The sequence below is a fragment of the Synchiropus splendidus genome, chromosome 14 (assembly GCF_027744825.2).
Source record: "Synchiropus splendidus isolate RoL2022-P1 chromosome 14, RoL_Sspl_1.0, whole genome shotgun sequence".
In the NCBI taxonomy this organism is placed as follows: Eukaryota; Metazoa; Chordata; class Actinopteri; order Syngnathiformes; family Callionymidae; genus Synchiropus; species Synchiropus splendidus.
Genome location: NC_071347.1, coordinates 2,229,420 through 2,247,878, shown reverse-complemented (window position 1 = coordinate 2,247,878; position 18,459 = coordinate 2,229,420). Strand labels below are relative to the sequence as shown.

The 18,459-nt window shown below is 39.9% G+C and overlaps 1 protein-coding gene across 2 annotated transcripts in view; it reads left to right on the top strand.

Annotated features, from left to right (window-relative positions):
• lingo1a (leucine rich repeat and Ig domain containing 1a) overlaps nt 1-18,459 on the top strand; it is a 125,111-nt gene that overhangs the window by 81,517 nt on the left and 25,135 nt on the right. The window contains exon 1 of one of the 2 annotated variants that reach the window (XM_053884530.1): nt 13,223-13,727. The exons of the other annotated variant lie outside the window; for it this stretch is intronic. The gene's annotated coding sequence lies outside the window, so the exon portion shown is untranslated. Of the gene's footprint in view, nt 1-13,222; nt 13,728-18,459 lie in introns of those variants that run through there. 2 annotated transcript variants of the gene reach the window in all.

Genomic DNA, 18,459 nt, shown 5'->3' with positions numbered 1-18,459 from the left:
TTCTGTTTTTTTTTGTTCAATTATTTGAAAGAGTTAATGACAACCTGTCAGGTTCAAGGAAAGGGGTGACGAGTACTGCAAATGGGACTGAGAGAAGCACACAATATATATATATATATATATATATATATATATATATATATATATATATATATATATATATATATATATATATATATATATATATATGTATATATATATATATATATATATATATGTGTGTGTGTTTGAGTGAAAATGTCATATCTTTGTCTCCACAACGCGCTGGCAGACACGCAATCAATGGCCAACCCTCGAGTGCTTAGTCCTCATACTATTTGCCATGGAAGTCTGTCAAACTCAGATATTTCTCTCAGTCCTATCAAATTATTGAGCTGTGCTCAATACCCCATAAATCACTTCATAAAGCATAGGAAGGACAAGCTTTAAGTGGAGATGGAGGTGGTTGGAGAATATGTGTGTGAATGGGAGGAAGGGAGGAGGAATAGTAAAGATTCAGTGAGCAGGAGGTGAAACACAAGTATCTGGGATGAGTCATTGACAGTAATAGATACAGATCAAGGGAGGTGAAAAAGAAAGTGCAGCCAGGGTGGAATAGGCAGAGGAGACTGACACAAATAATTTGCAAAGAGCAGCAAGAGTGAAAGGGAATCTTTAGAGGACAGTGGTGGGTCTGCTATCGCAAACGTACTGATGCCACAGGAAATGACTAGACAGTTTGGAAATAAAATCAGGGAGTCTAGACTCAAATGGTGTGGATGGCACTCATAAAGAAGAAGAGAAACATTAGGTCATAATCGCGGTCCAGGCAAGGACGATGGCAAAATGGAGTGGGATGTGGCATCTATATATCTATATATATATATATCTATATATATATAGATATATAGATATACATATGTATCTATCTATCTCTCTCTCTCTCTCTCTCTCTCTCCTCTCTCTCTCTCTCTCTCTCTCTCTCTATATATATATATATATATATATATATATATATATATATATATATATGTACATAAATCATAGATCATGTATCATCATCATCATACATTGTGCATATTATTTAGCTTAATGCACAAGATAACGTTGCGAAAGCCCAGCTATTTGCTGTTATGAATCGGAAAGCACTGTCCTGGTTATCGTGCAAGGCTCTTTTTATGTTCAGCACTGGAATACATCCATTTCCATCTTATTTTTAAGAATATATGTTTGCCTGTTTATGGGTATTTTACTCATGATTTTGATCAATTGTTGAATGAATCTCTTGCAATGCATAGTTTATCACAATAATCACGTACTATGATGTAAGCCTACATTACCTCTTGGTCATACCTGAACCATAATTTATTCTAATTATAACATTATTAATTATTAAAAATGAATTTATTAAAATAGAATAAAATACTTTATACTTAGCTTCACATTTGGATGACTCAGTCAAAATTTTAACATGATGTATTGCTCAGCTTTCAGACTGTGCTACCTATTGTAAAAGTGTCTTGAGATAATAGAAACTTCATGTCAAGCCAAATAAACTCATCGTCACTCGCAAAATACCTAAGCAAATCGATTTTCATGACAGGTGAATAGAATTAACAGGAACTGCCTCGTACTGCATTTAATGCCTTTGGCAACATGTTTGTGGGTGTGTTTTTATATGTGTGATGGCAAAGAAATAGGCGATATACTCCGAGTACAATGATCTGACTTTAATGTCAATAATCTTGTTTCACATAAATTGCTTTGATATCGATTCACTTGAGAAACTCTGAATATTTATGTGTGTATAATATGAAAATCCCAACCCAATTTCAATCTGTGTAGGATGTGACATTTCTCCCAAACCCACTCAAACTTAGTGTTGGTTCATTTACAGGCACAGGCTGATGTGAAAATGAGATTAGACCTTTCACAGCATGCAATCACTCAATGGATCAACATAGCTTTTGTTTTTCTGTGGACAAAGCTGGGATGGCAGCTCAGCTATAACATGATTGAAATGGCCCCGACAGTTTTTGTGCGGTGCTGGTGTTGATGAGGAGTGGAGTGTGACCCCAAAACAGCTGCAAATCGTGATTACTCCGCTGGGTATGACATCAATCCTTCCCCTTCGCTCAGGAGAACAATAACATCGGATTTGGTCCATGGTAAGAGGAAGTGTGTTTGTGTGTGCATTAGGTCAAGAGGTTCACACAGTTACAAACTTCTGCTTTATGATGCATTTAGTTGAGGTCGTTCAGTAACAAAGATGCGTGGGATTATTCCAATGTATATGTATAGCAGGGCCAGAAATGTTTGGTTTGTCCTGTTAAGTTATTTCTATTTCAATACAGACAGCTGCTCTTAGATCCAGGATTGAAAAGGAGCAGCGCATTATACATACCAAGGCAAGATGTCAAAGAGCCTTTGATTCTCAACAGCCTTGCTGTTGGGTGAATTGGGGGCACACGAATCGATCTTATTCAGGTGGTGCTCAGGACTGCGGTGGCCGTTTTTGGCATTTAAGGTATATCCTGGGCTGCTGGTTTGGCAATGCCTGTTTTTGTTCTCTCATATGAAGGATGTTTGTTCTCCTCTTCTAGAGGCATGGTGCTGATTGGATGCTTAATCTCTTATCCTGCAGTGCTGCTTCCACTGACACTTTAGCCCTCAGCTGTGGCGCTAGGTGCATCTGTCATGGGAAATGTTGGTCTTGCAAGGACATGGGTTGTTGGGGTAGCACTATGGATCCTCTCCCAGTCAAAGATGTAAAGTGGTTGGAAATCGGAGGACGTCTTGCGTCGTAGTGATTGTAAAACAGAGCATTTTGGACTCCATGCTCTGCAGCTTGCTCCCGGGCCTTCATTTATATTTCCTCCATATCCACATACATAACTGTGTATCCATGTACATACTGTTTCACATCAGCTCCGAACCAGACATTTGCAGAAAATGTTGCAAAACAGATTATATTTAACTTTACATGTTTGAAACTATGATCGAAAAACACGCCTCAATTTTGGATTTGGCTGCTTCAGTCCAAATAGAAAATTTCATCTGGGGTGTTTCAGAAAATGTATACGGCAAATTTGGGCTGGGTAAAGTGCTTCCTTTCGCATGCAATCCTCACGGTAAGTTGTGATTTTTAAAGTAGTGGAAAATCAAAAAGGTTTTGTTTGTATCCCATGTAATGTGCCACATCTGATTTGGCTCACTATGTCCCAGTGTCGTGAGGATGGTGCTGTACTTGGTCTCCACTTCCTTCCTGGAGTTTATTAAGTATTAGCAGGACACCTTGCCAAGCACTGTAAAAATGCCTGTGTTAAAATCAAGCCAACAGTTTTTAACCCAAATTCTGTACTGTAATGTGAAAAACGCAAATTTACTGAGTGAAGAGTACATGGCAATAATTAAAAGTGTGACATTCCGTCATCTATCCACGATAACACAGTTACTTTTGGTAGGCAGCAAGAAGCAGCCATGACATGGAGAATAGAAATGGGAGGATGGGCTGTCACACAGATCATAAACAGTGAGTCCAACACAACTTGTGAAGAATGAAAAAGTCTGAGTTGCTAACTTCCAACAAATGCTACCGGCACAACTAGTCAGGTCATTTGTCAGCAAATTGTATTTTCAGGAAATATTACCATACACAAGCTACACTGTGTGATGTTGTTGTCATTGTCAGAAAAAAGTGGGCTCAGTTTTTGATGTTAGTGATCAGTATTGGCTGGGACCAATATGCCTTTGTCCCGATTTGATTTGTTTCCCCATACTTGTGTGGCCATTAGTCATGGGGGGGATCAATACCATGGTATTGATATATTGATACCAGAACGTCACATGTTTTGGTATTGACTATTATGTTCAAGTATCAATTACTAATTGAAACGGGAAGAGGCAGAGAAGTCTGCTACACCAACACAACAAAAAACTTTGCAGGAGAGTTTTAAAGACAGTGTAGTCCATCCCTGAATACTTATGAATGCAATGAATAAATTTCACATTTTTCATCAAATATGGTGTTTTTAATTCATATTTCTGTTAATATATATATGTTAGATGTCTCCACAGCCAGTCAATCCTGTGCATCCTCCCAAGTGACTTTTTTTAAATTATTATTATTATGACATCCATGGACCTCAGTGGCTGTCTTCCACTTCTCCAGTGCCTTTAATATCGAATGATGTTTCCGTCCCCACTCAGATTTACATTCCAGTCAGAATGATTTCCTTATTTTGGAAATGATACTGCTCTGAAAGTTAATAGATTCTAAAGACATTCAAATATATTGCTATTTTGTTCATATTTACATTTAATGATGTGGCTATTGTGATTTTTAAGAGATAAAACAGTAACAAATTCCTTGTAATTGGTGTCGGTAATCAGAATAGAAAATTCAATACAAAAAGTCATCTGTATCGTATCGAACCTAAAAAGTTTGTAGCGTCCATCACTAGCACCCATTCAATTTATATAGTAACTGTGGCAGATTTTGCAATTCATTTTATCATTGCATTTTTTTAAAAATTTTATTAATCACGATTCTGATTTATTAATTAATTAAAAAAATCCCAAAAATCATAGTATCCCTCAAACATTTGGTCAAGGTGGTGACCGTGAGTGGATTTGTACATTGATAAAGAATATTATTCACTCTTTGTAAACAATAATTATGTGAAATAACAAGGTTCAACAACACCCTCTGACAGTAAAACCATTGTGGCCTAAATTGTTTCAGTGATTAAAAGCCTGCATGATCACAGACCTCTGCTCAGATGCGGCAGGAGAGAGACGCTGTGGGAGCGGGTTTAAATAACCGTCCAATGGGCAACTACTTTGATCGCAGCCTCACGGCACAGGATGACCATCGATCACATAGTGTTAGTTCAGTATCTGCAACCTTCCTGAGCGATACTGAGCAGCTCTGTTGGGGAGGATTATGATGTTGTGTCTTGCCGCTGTCAAAATGTGACATGAATAATTTAAAAAGTAAACCTGTGGCAGAAATACCAATATTTAATATTAAAATTGTGATACGTTTGAGAACCTTTTTCATTTTGTTTTACCCACACCCTAGTGATAAGACTCAGGAATTTACATCAATAATGTTCATACAGAAGTCTAACACAAGGCAATAAAACAAAGAATCAAGTCCAATTCAGAGTGAGGCATGCACAAAGCAACAAGCCCATGACATGGTTATGTGTGGTGAAAAAACTATAGCTCTGTACAGGGTAGAGAAGGAGCTGGGTGGTCAATCCTCTGGACTCACTGGATAAGGTCGCGAACGTCTTCAGTCCACTCAATAGTGCAATAACTACAGCATCACAAGATTGTGGATGCATCCAAAGATACCAATGTCGCAGGCAAAGGTTACTTGACAAGACTGACATGCTTCTGTGACATGCTGGTTTTGCATCAGAGAACTTCTCATCAGTACATGCTTATATTGTTGCTCATTTTTATTTTTGCTGCTGTGTTAGAAGTGTCTTGTTCACATGAAACAGCGCAGCACACCATTTGTACGCCTGTGTATACCCGGCGTGTGTGTTCCAGGGGCTCTATACTGCAGCTGTGACTGATGTCCAGGCTGTGGAGACAAGAAGCTTTCAGAGCATCACAGAGTGTAAGATCATGAATCAGTCTTAATGCCGGTCCTGTTTTTACCACCTGTTCAAAAAAATTATGTTGTTTTTTTTAACATTTTTTAAGATGGATTACAGAAATTGGATCTGTCCCAGTGGTCATGTGTATCACAGAGACAGCAGTGCTGATCGCTGGTGTCAAATTTCATTCTCTCAGTAAGACAGGACTTTAGCGTGTGCATCGACCCGTTTTGGGTGTTTCTTCATTTTCTTTTATATTTCTTCCCACAAAACATTATTTTAGAAATCGATTGAAATCAACTTGAGGAATGAAGCAAGGATGGCACTACTATACCCTGACAAAACAGTGTGGCATGATCCTGACCAGCAAGTCACAAAGTTCATCCCTTTTCACTAGAATCCAGATCAATGAGGTGTTTTCATTTTTTGGAACCATCAAAACGACTGCCTGTTTCTTGCTTTAAAATGAGTGTTTTGGAAGCCGACTGGAGGACCTCTTGACTCCTGACCTAACTCAGATTGCACCATTTTCCTTATCTCAGGAACTCTGTTGTTCCTGGCTGCATTCAGTCATTACTGGAGGATGATGATTTATTTCCCCAAAGCCAATCTGAACTGAGGCAATCAGAACACCACTGATGCTGGAAACTAAAATAAGGAAGATGATCACAAGCGCACATGAAAGACAATTGCAGAGGATTATTGAGGCGCATGGATCTCTGTGAACCATTAATCCCAGAAGCACAAAGACATTGTTTTGTTCAAGGTCTGAAGTGACTTTGCCAAGACGTTGACAGATAAGACGCTAACCATTGTTGGTTTAATAAGAATGATAGTCCACCCAAAGCAGCTAAAGCAAGCCGCAGGGGACCAACTTTGCTTCTTATTTCTTTCTTCTTTGCACCACACGGAGGCTGAGAATTGGGGCAGCAGCCTGCCTTTTGTTGTATAAGAAATCTAAACCACTTTATAGAGGGTTGCTCATATGTATCTGGCTGCTCAGTGCAAGGCCCAATTTGCACAAATTGGTGTGGATAACCTCCCCTTTTCACCTGTTGGATGACAGTGCTTCATTTATTATTATTATTATTATTATTATTATTAGTTTTCAAGTTCCTTTAGGGTCCCCTGTATGAATAAAACAGCATTCACTAATCTAATTAATCATCATTTAATTTTATTTATTCATTCATTGGTTATTTGATTTTATTTATTATTTTATTTGTATTTATTCTTTTGAATGAGAAAGTTGGAATTGGAAAATCTGATGATCATCACCTGATGATCAAGATATAAAACTATCCATCTGTCTCGTCCACAAAAGATATAGTATATAATAATATATCTATTTAGGATTTTTCTTTGCATATTCACATTGGTTACATCTTCAAAGCATTGATTTAAAAGCCGAAAAGGTGCTAGTTTTGTAGCTGCCAACATGGTTGAAGCCACAGGAGAAAATGCACTGCAAATAATAGCAGTGATATTCAAAGTTGAATATTTAACTGACAAAAAATGTGTTGCCAACAGCATCCATTCAGGGCAATTGTAGCTTAAAAAAAATCTATCAAAATTTTCTAAAATCTGCGGTGGTTTAGAGCAAAACAACATCCTACCATCTTGCAGGATGTGCTTAAACGCATATTCAAGAGTTCATATTAGACCAAGTGCTGACCAGCATTGCCAACTTCATTACTATGCAGTTGAATCTGGCAACTTTCCAGCCTCTCATCTTCTGACTTCTAGCAATATTTTGGACAGCCATCCTGACTGAAGGCAACCCCTGTTTTCACATTTGACGGACGTATTTTTTAAACAAGTGCCTTTTAACTCAGGAGGACGTTGGGAAGGGGATCCACGCTTTGACAGTTGTGTTGTTCCGCCGTTGTCGTTTCTTACATGCCTTGTGTAAAACATGTCAAGACACGTTAGCATTTCTTGGTTCAGCAGTTCATGGTCTTGATCCACTTCTAGTACTTCTACTACTTTTGTGACTTTTCTTTTGCTGTTCATGGAAAAAGTTTTCTCTAGATATCTTACAACGTTGGCCTTCTAAAATCACAACACAATTTCTATGTTTGGAAGGGCTTTTATCACGACCAAGCATGGCAATTGTTTTCTTTGCACTTAAGAAACTCCACAACGGTTGCCCAACGTTTGACTTAAAAAAGGACATTGTCTCAACAATAGTAGACATATTCACATTGCTGTGTCCATCATATGATTAGCCAAATCCACTTTGCAAGTAACATGATGCACACCAAACCTCGTGTTGCATCTGGTGTTACATCAAGCTTATATAAATTCATATCCAGGCATTGTTTAAAATTCAGCAAGACATAATAAGAAAATAATTATGCAACAACAGCATGGCATCCAACCCATAGAGCAAGCAAAATATGAGCAGTAACACTTGACTTTTTTTCACTGATGTCCAAAACGCCCATCAACAATCGACAAACTCAACTAGCACTCCAGCCAATCAATTTCCCTCAAGCACATGTGGCTTCCGTCACCTAAAAAAGTATGCAGCATGGTGTGCTAGTTCTTACACTGACCTTTGGGTTGAATATCTTTTAAAGGCCCACATACTCATTCCTCCTGTCAAATGTTCCTGTTCCTTTGTGTGGCTTTTAAAAGAAGCAGTACGGAGAGCCACTTTGCCTTCAAGAACACCCACACAGATGCGTGAAAGGTTTCCTTCCATTACACTTTTTCAGCGTTCCGGGCATTGAATCCACTTCACATTTGTGGATTGAATAGAGATGAGAGATGCGCTGCTAATTAAGTGAGGTGGCAGTTTGGAGAGCAATGCAAACCTCCAGCATCTCCGACTTTACTCATTGATCCAATATTTCAATCTTCAAATTAATGTGTTTTGTTGCGTCTCGCACTAGTTAAATGTTGCACAGATGAGACACAGCTTACCTTGGTTCATTTTGAGGATAAGGAATGATCGATTGATGTTCTTTCCCCCTGGAGTCTTATTGCAATACTTGCCTTGTTTGTCTTTTTACATGAAAATAATTTAATTATATTGAAAACCTGATTTCTGGTTTTGGTCCCTGAGGACAATTTGCCAATTTGGGAATTTGAGCTTTTGTCCTCTGTTGCGAGGTTTGAAGTGAAAGATGTTTCCCGGACAGTATCGATCAAGTTGTTATTTGTGCCTAATATATTGCATAAATTTATTGAATTAGCTTTCCTTGAGTTTTGCCTTTTGCAATTTCTAATAGGAATTACTTGCATGGTGTAATAACTGAACTTTGTCTTGTAGAGGAAGTTGTTTTCGCAAAAAGGAATGATTGTGTTTGTGAACAATTACCATTCATCCTGCTTTAATAATAATCAGATTCCCATGTTGTATGAAGCAGGAGACTTTATTGTGTCTATTTATGTGCTTGCGTTCCCTCCCTCCCTTTTAGTCACTAACATGGCAGTGTCCCTAAATGTGGCTTGTTGATCAACATTGTAAAAAACAAAGTACCATGGCAGCAAAAGACAAAAATGTCATCTGCACTTATGAGTATGAGGGTACGTAAGAGGTTAGCAAAAGTAAATACAGTTATTCATCATCTTGTACTTTGCCCATTAATTGGGTTGGTGATATCTGGAGCATTTCTTGCTCAATGCAACACATCCCCGCTTAAGCAGTCCACCCAACACTTTGCACCAGATTGACTATTCAAGCCAAGTCATGGATGCTAAAGGCTGCTCGGCCCTTTGGGGTCATTTGATGGGGCTGTACCTGTAGGAATCTAGCCCTGGATGATCGCATTTCCCGCCACACAGATCGGAATCTGCTACTGAATCTGGATGACTCTGCTCAATGGCAAATCCATTAGTAATGAGTCTTCCATCCTGGAGATGTGGTTTTAATGCTTTATTATAATTTTGTCTCTTTCCTTTATAAAGTAAAACTAAGAGCAGCCCTATGTACCAAACTAGCACCAGAGCAAGACACGAGGCTCCTATTCTCCTGAGGACCTCCTACAGGAATAGTCTGAATAGTATGAATGTGCTTCAATAGCTTGTGACTGTGGAAGAGAATATTTTGTTTCTTATAGTCAGACTACGGAACCTACAGTACATAGCCGTTATCCATCCATCCTCACCCGCTTATCCATTACGTTGGTCGAGGGGCAGCTGCTACAGAAGGCCACGCCAAACGCCCTTCTCCCGAGCTACATCCACCAACTCCAACTGGGAGATCCTGAGACGTTCCCAGGCCAGTGTAGTGATATAATCCCCCACCTGGTCCTGGGTTAACCCCTCTCTCTCCTCCAACATGAGCCGTGCCTGACACACCTCGAAAGGGAGGCGTCCAGGGGGCATCTACATAAGTGTAAATAGCTCGATTAAGTCTGATTGTAGCCGTTCAGCACGCTTGCAATGGTACCAGGTGGTCTATTGATGTCAGCTCTGTTGTGAATCATGATAATGCAGACGTGTAGATTTGGGTTTCACGCATGTCAACTTTTGAGTGATTGCTCTGTGCTATCATGTGCTCCTGGTTTAGTTTTTACGGTCGCTCAGTTGTTCTGCGCGACGCCCATTTTTCAATCCTTCAAGAGCAACAATATCTGGTAATGAATTTATGTCATCCTGATATGCAAATAATATGGATGAGAAAAATGATGACCACGTCTCCGATGAATATTTATTTCTATCTCAACGCTATACATCAGTTGACGCTCGCCACAATATAACCTGCGCCAGGATGATGACAGTGCTTAACCACTTGATCCGAAGCACAGTTTAAAGAAGGTGTCCATTTATGAAGGTAAGATGGGTGCAAAATGGATTTGGAGTCACAGAGGAGGTGCCAATAAATTTGAGTATGCGTAACCTATTCATTTGAAGTCACAAAGAAAAGTATTCTATGAGTTGAGCACATGAAGAATTTAATTTCACATTGTTGAAGTTTTGTTTTTCCTGCAATTTAAAAATTAACAGCTACAAGTCCTCAAATATATATTTTTTGCAAGTGTGCAAAAAATATATTTTATTGAAATATATTTGACGCTTACACCGCCTCGGAGTGCACTGGAGCCGGCAACAAATCTGACAAAACCAGCCTCTTCTTCTGAATGCCGAGTGAATCAAGGTGTTACCAAACCAAATGAGTTCTGTCCACGGAGTAAACATGTGTACTGGTCGCTGTATGTACGCTCGCTGACAAGCGAGTTTTGAGTCAGCCTCCCCATCACCGCGGTCAAATTAGTTAGATATTGGATATTCGACGGACATTCGCTCCACCATAGATGCTGTTGTTTGCTCAGTGTCCCCGGGAAGGGGTCGCTGATCTCGGACAAGCTCTCTCACAAGCAGCGCGGGGTCGAAGTTAGGGGACCATCCACATATTCTCAGCCATGAATTGATCAAGAACGGCAGTGAAAACTTTTGCACTGTTTCATCAATAGCTTCTAGAAATAGTGTTCAAATGAGTCCATCAACATGAGACAATAAAATGCCACTAGTGATGGAGGCAGCAGTGGTGTTCAAGCCCCAACGTAAATGACAAGAGTAATGCCCAGCCATCATGACTGTTGCTTGACAGATGAGGAAGGGTGTCAGCAGCGGATCAGGTCAACATCTGTAATAGTAATGCAACTGACTATGGCTGTCGGCTGGTGACTTATCAAACACATATGTGATGAGTGAATTTACTCCCATCCCAAACTTTGGGTGATGCTGTTTTTCTCTACATTTTTCAACACTTTTCAAGCTACAGCCTTTTAAACTAGTGATATCAAGGATGACAATACTCTGGAGCCCAAAGAGAGACAATCAACCCACAGTGATTTAGCATTTTATGACTTTGAACCACCTTTTCCTCAAACACTGTGCAGTGAGTGCAAATGTGTCCTTTGCAGGCATTAAAATGTAGAGAGAGTTCTCGATGTTTCCAGCATCCTTTTAGATGTGGAAGATGATCTACACTTTTACTCCAGTATCACCGTTTGTCACCCACTGTGGAGAAAAAAGAATCATTGCTCACACATGCAATTGGATTAAGGACAGAAGGAAAACAAATGAAGTCCGAGAAGAATATGATGTTTCAGCACTTCAACTTTTTTTAATTCAACATATTATTATTATTTATTTTTCCCAATGATCTAAAATCTTGAAAGAAAAAATATTGGGAATTATTAAATGCAGAGTACCTAATTAGATTACTCTCTCTATGTCAATCTTAGCTGTCATGCAACCAACACCATTCAGCCAGTGTTTAAAAATAAAGATTAAGAGCGAGTCTACAAACCAGTGTGAGCAACACAGCAGAATCAATCAATTATTTATGTAATGCTTTCAAAGCTAATGGCGTCACCAGGTATTCCATTGTTACCTCCACTGCTGTTAGCAGTCCTTTGCAGGAAGGGATGGAGAGAAGGCAGGAAGACACCACATGAACTTAGCTTCCCACACAACAGTCTGATCTGCTCTTCTGTATGCTCGCTTCCCATTTGGATCTTAGTCATTGCTGTTTCATTGCTACTGAGTGCTGGAGCCCATCCCAGCGGTCAAGGGCCAAGAGGCAGGTATACACCCGTGACAGGTCGCCAGTCCATCATAGGGTACACACGCCACTCACAATATATGCACACCTAGGGGCAATCTTAGACAACAAACTGAGGATATTGAGCAACATACTGGTTAATACATGTCTTACTAAGGGGTGTAGAGAATGAGGCTTGTGTAACACCAGACCTGATTCTCTACACAATCCTAAATTAATATCTAAAATGTAAACATATTTGGCTCATCTGTGCCTCAGACTGACTCTCTTTTGTCATTGCTTATGACCAAAACAGCGAAATTACTCATCATGTCATCAAACATAATGGTCAATATTAAAGGAATGTTTTTGATGAAATGTACAATTATGATTTTCATAAATTGTAATCATAATGGACAGCACAGTCTTCTTACGCCTGCCACAGTTTTTCCAACTTGTCCCAGCAAATATCTTCTACTGCAAAGGAGAATCTTTCAGCGTGTCTTATCCATAGCACATTGTAGTACTGTAGTACAGGATTCAAACAATGAATGTTGTATCTCTGACAATATAGGTTTTTTTTATTCTTATTGTGGCTCACATACAGGAATTCTAGCCTCAACGACTTCACGCATATGGCCAAACCAAAATAATGTCCTCGTCTTTTGTCTTGTTTGGGACAGATGGTTACACACAGTGTGATTGTAGTAAAACACAGTAACTGCTTTCCGATGTTAAAGCGGCGGGATGGTTTTTAAGACCCTTTTTGCAACTCAGGCGTCGAACAATACATCACAGTATATGAGACAACGCAGTGGTTCTTCTCTGTGGCAAGCCTGCTGCCTGATGAATTTGAAGCCCACAGTGCCATCAGGCCTCCAAAAGAGGAACTGCTTCATCTGATTTGATTTTTTTCCTTCCCAGACATCAAAATTCGGCTCTCAGTCTGTTAATACGGGCGCCCTGTGTTTGGCGCACATCTCGATTGCGCGCAAGTCCCGCGTAAAGAATCGGAAACGACGATATTCTGAGATGCCTTATATGGGAGCGAATAGACAAAACAACCAATGAAAGAGACGTGAGCAATCAAAAGAGCAAACACGGGATGCATCCTCCCACACACACACACACACTAACGCAGAGCGCGAGAGAGAGGGAGAGACGCACACACTCGAGCAGGACACCGGACAGGGTGAGCTCCGGTGATCACCCCTCTCTCGCCAGCCTATAGTCTGACTGACGACAGCCAGTCGCACCGAACTGCGAGTGGAGCGAGAACTGAGCGTGGGAGTGGAGCGCTCTCCTCCTGCGTTTCCCTGATCCTCTCCTCTCATTACCGGACGCGTCTTTAGCGCACAGGGAGTTCCGTCACCGAGGGAGTATCAACCATCCCGCTGCTTGATTCTTCATTTTTTTGGGTGGATGGTACCGAGGATCCCTGCGTGACAATAGCCGCCGGAAAAGCCGAGTTGGAACATTAGATCCTGCTCTTTTTCTTCCCGTGCTGTCTCGTCAAAAGGATGGACTTGAGATAGTACGTCTCTTCATTGTGCGCGCGTGTGTTCGAGCTGGTGACTGGGAGTTGCCGTCGGGGAGAAATGCGAAAGGATGCTCGGCAGCTGTAGCGGCTACAGCAGGTGAGTTTCCCAAGAAAACATTGGTCTGACGACAGTCATTTGTGTCTTCCGATGTTACAACTGTGGTTGGGCGGGATGCTCAGTGCTACTTGGACGTTCTGTTCATCCAATCCTCCTCTGGGTCTCACATGAATTCTATATGCGCGCAAATTTGCGGCAAAAAAGAAGAGGACAACTCATTTTCCGACCTATCCCCAATGTCTAATCTAATACTGACGCCTGGCTGCAATCGTCATGGCGGGATGGTTTGGCAGGACACCAGTATAGGCGCGTCCTCTGCAGGTAAACACCTAGTCCTGAATAAACGCGCCTCTCGCTGCTCTGTGTATTTTCGTGGATTTTGGTCTATTATAAGGTGTTGGAGAATCTGGAGATGACTTGCAAGACGAAGAAGATGGCGTTTCATTGTTGGATGTTATCATAATCTAGCCTTTATTTGGTTGAAGTCAGACTGCTCTTCCATCTGCAGATTGGGTCACGTCTTCTATATAAATGTGGATTCTACTGCAAAGGTGGAATAGATGGCTCTTCCAGGATCTGTGAGCTAGAACACAGCAAGGTCCTGAATAACCCAGTGCAAACGACATGGTTTGATTGCTTTAAAAAAAAAAAAATAATAATAATAACTCTTCAATGCGAGTGCCTCCATCACCATCGAATGTTTATTAAACTGTGTCCAAAATGCCATTGAATAACAAAATCAAAAACGTTCATCATCGTCTGGCTACATTAGGAGTGTCATTTCTAGCATCTTTTTCAGTCATTTCTGCCCAAGTATACCATTGCATGAGGCCACTCTCTATTGGTCGGCTCAGATTTTGAAACTGTATTTTTTTTTTTTTTTTTGTTTATTCAAATCAAATTAGATCAGTATCGAATGTATATATCTTTATTTTATTTTTTCTTTTTTTTTTTTTCATCTTCTCTCCCAGATAGAGATCATGCTGTTTTGTAGTTCTCCTTATTGTAGTTATCTTTACTGTATTTAAATGTAAAAAAAAAAAAAAAAAAAGTAATTTAAAGACAAGATGATTCAGCATTCTTTTTCTTAACAGAAGCTTCTGAAATGTCCATGTTTGTCAGTTCAAAGTGCTTAGTGCATTGCCAGTCATGTGACGGCCATGAGAGATGTGTGATGTGTTCAGTAAGGTTTTCACAAAAGGTGAAATCTATGTCATTTGGGTTCAATTTAGATTAGTTAGTTGGGTTTCTTGGGTGAAGTAACTTTTAATGAATTGACTGAATAACAAAGTAGTAAGTATGAGTTATATAGTGTTTGACTAATAGGATTCACTCCCAAAGAGAATTGTCTCTCTGGCTGTATTATATTGTGTTCTCTGTACACTGATCTTTGGAAGAACTGATGAAGATCCTCTTGGCATTTCCAGTTTTGTATTTGGTGTATCAAGTCACAGCCTTCCGCTTTTGAGCTTATTGAAATAACGGTGAGATGACTTCAAACATAAACGCAAAACAAGCTGGCTATAAATAAAAAATATGCATCTCATCTGACTGGAGGTAATGGAGGTGGTGCTTTCAAATTCTGGACTGTCTAGTCAGATTAAGTTGACCTCAGTGAGCTTTGAAGAAAAGTCGCAGCAGTTTTCTGATCTTCACAGTGTTAAAAAAATTATCCATGTCAGCGGCTTGTCAAGATGGCTCCTTGTAAGTCAGAAACAGAATGCTGTTCTTCTATGTGGACTTGTCTGTGAGTCTGGAAGTGATTGCCATCTTCATTCGCATCTGTTGCAGTAAAACTCATTCTTGGTCTGCTCCTTCCATCCTATCAGGAAAATGTCCAAATAAATGGTTTCTTGAATGCGTTCATGAAATGAAGCAGCATCTCTATTGAGAGGCTGTGGATTAGCAAAATCCATTTTGTGATGCTCTCTCCTTAATTTGGTTATTTTGGTCACATGCTTTGCCAAAGGTAGAAAAACCAAAATGGATTGCAAAATATGTAATAATTCTCTCTATATAAGATCCCCTGTTCCTCCTTCTTTGCAGCAGTTAATATAGTTTATATTTTTATTTCCATTTTGGTGAGCACTGGCTTTGCTTTTTGAAACCTGGGACTGAAGTAAGGTAGCTGCTGAGTAACTGTTAAAAACAAATACATCTGAAATGATATGCCTTGACAAACTACACACTCAAAGCAATTTGATCCTCACACTGTTGAAGGTTGCGCTCACCACAAAGCCTTCTCATCATTCTTGACTGATTGGAAGTAGAAAATACATTTTGTGCTATATTTTGAGCGGGCCGTAATATCACTGCACAAATCTGTCCAATGCAAAACTGAAAACTACGCTATGACTGTGATTATTAGTGAACACCTCTTCCATGAATGACACGCCACCACAGTATCTGCAGAGTATCAAAAGCAGTGCCTGCGGACATTCATAAAGTGCTATAGCAGTGTTTGGTTATAAATAGCTGGAGGGGAGGAGAGGAACAGTGCTTCCTTACTGCTGCCACTGCAGAAGAAGCATCACATTCTCTTAGGCGTTATCTGCTTCTCACATTCCCCCGGTGATAGATCACAGATACATGCTGAGATATGGCGTATGTAGTAGAGTGTGGCTGCATAGATATATAACGGTTGAGTTTTGCTCATTCAAAGTTGACTTAGCCGTGACCTTATCTTCATCTTTTTCCCCCCTGCAATCTCTTTAAGTGTGGCTGTACAACTCGAGGTGTGTTTAATACCTCTTACAAGTGTAAAATCCTATTATTGACAGGTTTTTGCTGTTCTTCTCTCTGCTGATTCAATCATGGCCACCTTGCAGCTTAAATGTGTGATCCGCTTTGTCCAGCACAGACATGGCTTCATTAAACAGATGCACAGTCCCTGACCTTGGGCTTCATAAGCTTGCAACAGGATTCACCCCTGTGCCCCCAGACAAAACACGGATGACTATACCAGACACCCATTGTGTCTTGTGCTGCATTGAGGCTTTAGTACTTGAATCAATGTTAATAATGAACTTCTACATTGAGGCCAGGGAGTATCAGGTGATGCAGAATAATACATCTCTGAACAGCTTTCTGTGACGTATAGCTGTGTCTCCTTTCTAATCTGATCACAAGTAGGACACACTGCAATAAAGCCAGCTTGAGTGTGTGCCGAATTAAAAACGATTGTGTCAAAACATGCAGACAGGCCGAGGACTTGTACTCCAGCTGGCTAATGCTGGATTATGACGTGTCATCACGTCTCCTGGAGACGCTGGTGTTGCGTGCAAAGCTGACACCTTCTGCATCGACAAGGTGTTTATTAGCTCCCATTGTGAGCTCTGATTCTCGTGCACTGCTTGGTTTTTTTTTCTTCTATCCCCTGGGATTATGGTGTCTCTTCATGTTCCAAATCAAGCTTTGAGTTCAGGTTTACGCCTTTGCGTTGATACTCACGTGCGAAAAAATACAGTGTAATGAGATGCTGGTGAATATTTCCACAGCTAGTTGAAGATAAAGCAGCATCCTGGGGGCTTTTGGTGAGCGTTATCTTTGGCTCTGTAGCTGCGCGTATGCGTTGTTTGATGATTAACATTTAGCGTATTATCAAGCACGCCAAATACTGTATATTGAGACATGTCACCGGAAATCCATTCCACATTTTGCAGTCATCTAGCAGCCTTGTTGACAGCCAGGGCATTTCAGCTGAAAACAATAATGCACAGACTCTGCATTTGGCTCAGAAGTCTCCATTGGTTGGAACAGAAATTTCTGATTTGTCAATTCTATTGTCATCAAAATCCAATACAGGATCGTCTCCATCCCAAGGTGAAACTGAAATCTTTGATCATACAGAAACAGAGTTCTGCACCATGGCTACTTACTTCTATTTGCAAATTCTCTGCATATGAAACTGCAATGTGTTGTCACTATTTTCTGTGTAGTACAAAGATCCAGAACAATCTAGTTACCATGGTTACCTATGACCATAATGTCTTCGGTGCCTTTCACTCCATAAAGTATGGCTGATAAATAAATGGATAGAAATGATAGATAGATAGACGCTCAACAGATGTGTCACCTCGGAGTGTGGAAAAGAATCATTGAAGGCTAATCACTTTGATGTATGTGATTCATTACAGCAAAGGTGATAAAGGGAAAATCATTTGGAACTGATCATTTCGATATATGAAACAGTGAAATGTGTGTGAAATGTCACTGCACTGACGAGTCTTGTACCACGTCTCATATTCCTCTCACGTTGGCCGCACATTAGCCTGCAGGCACTGTTCACCTTTAAAGATTCATAGAGAAAAGCTATTTTGTGGAAGAAAAAAGAAAAAGACCTGATATGGACCTGGTCAGCAGTCAAAGGATAATGAGGTTAATGAGGAAAAGAAAAGGTGAAATATAGTTTAGTTAGTGGATCTTTAATGTGGTAAATATGGTATTATGGATGCAATTTATATTAATAATTCTTCCTCTATTTTGTTGTTTTCATTTTGTTTATTGTTTTGGTGTATTCAACCAATACATTGCTGATAAAAATATGTGTAAAAAAATGCATTTTGATTGATGTGTAGGTCGTCTCTTTGAAAGATATCATTCTTTTCAAATCCTTGCCTTTACTTTTTTTTTAACTACCAGTGCTTGAGTGTCCAAGTGTCCAAGTGACAGCTTTTGGCTTTTCATACTAGCTCCTCTGACTATTTACAGCACCAAATGGGTTTCTTGCAAGACATATGATTTGCTAGCCATTATTTTATTCTATTATTTT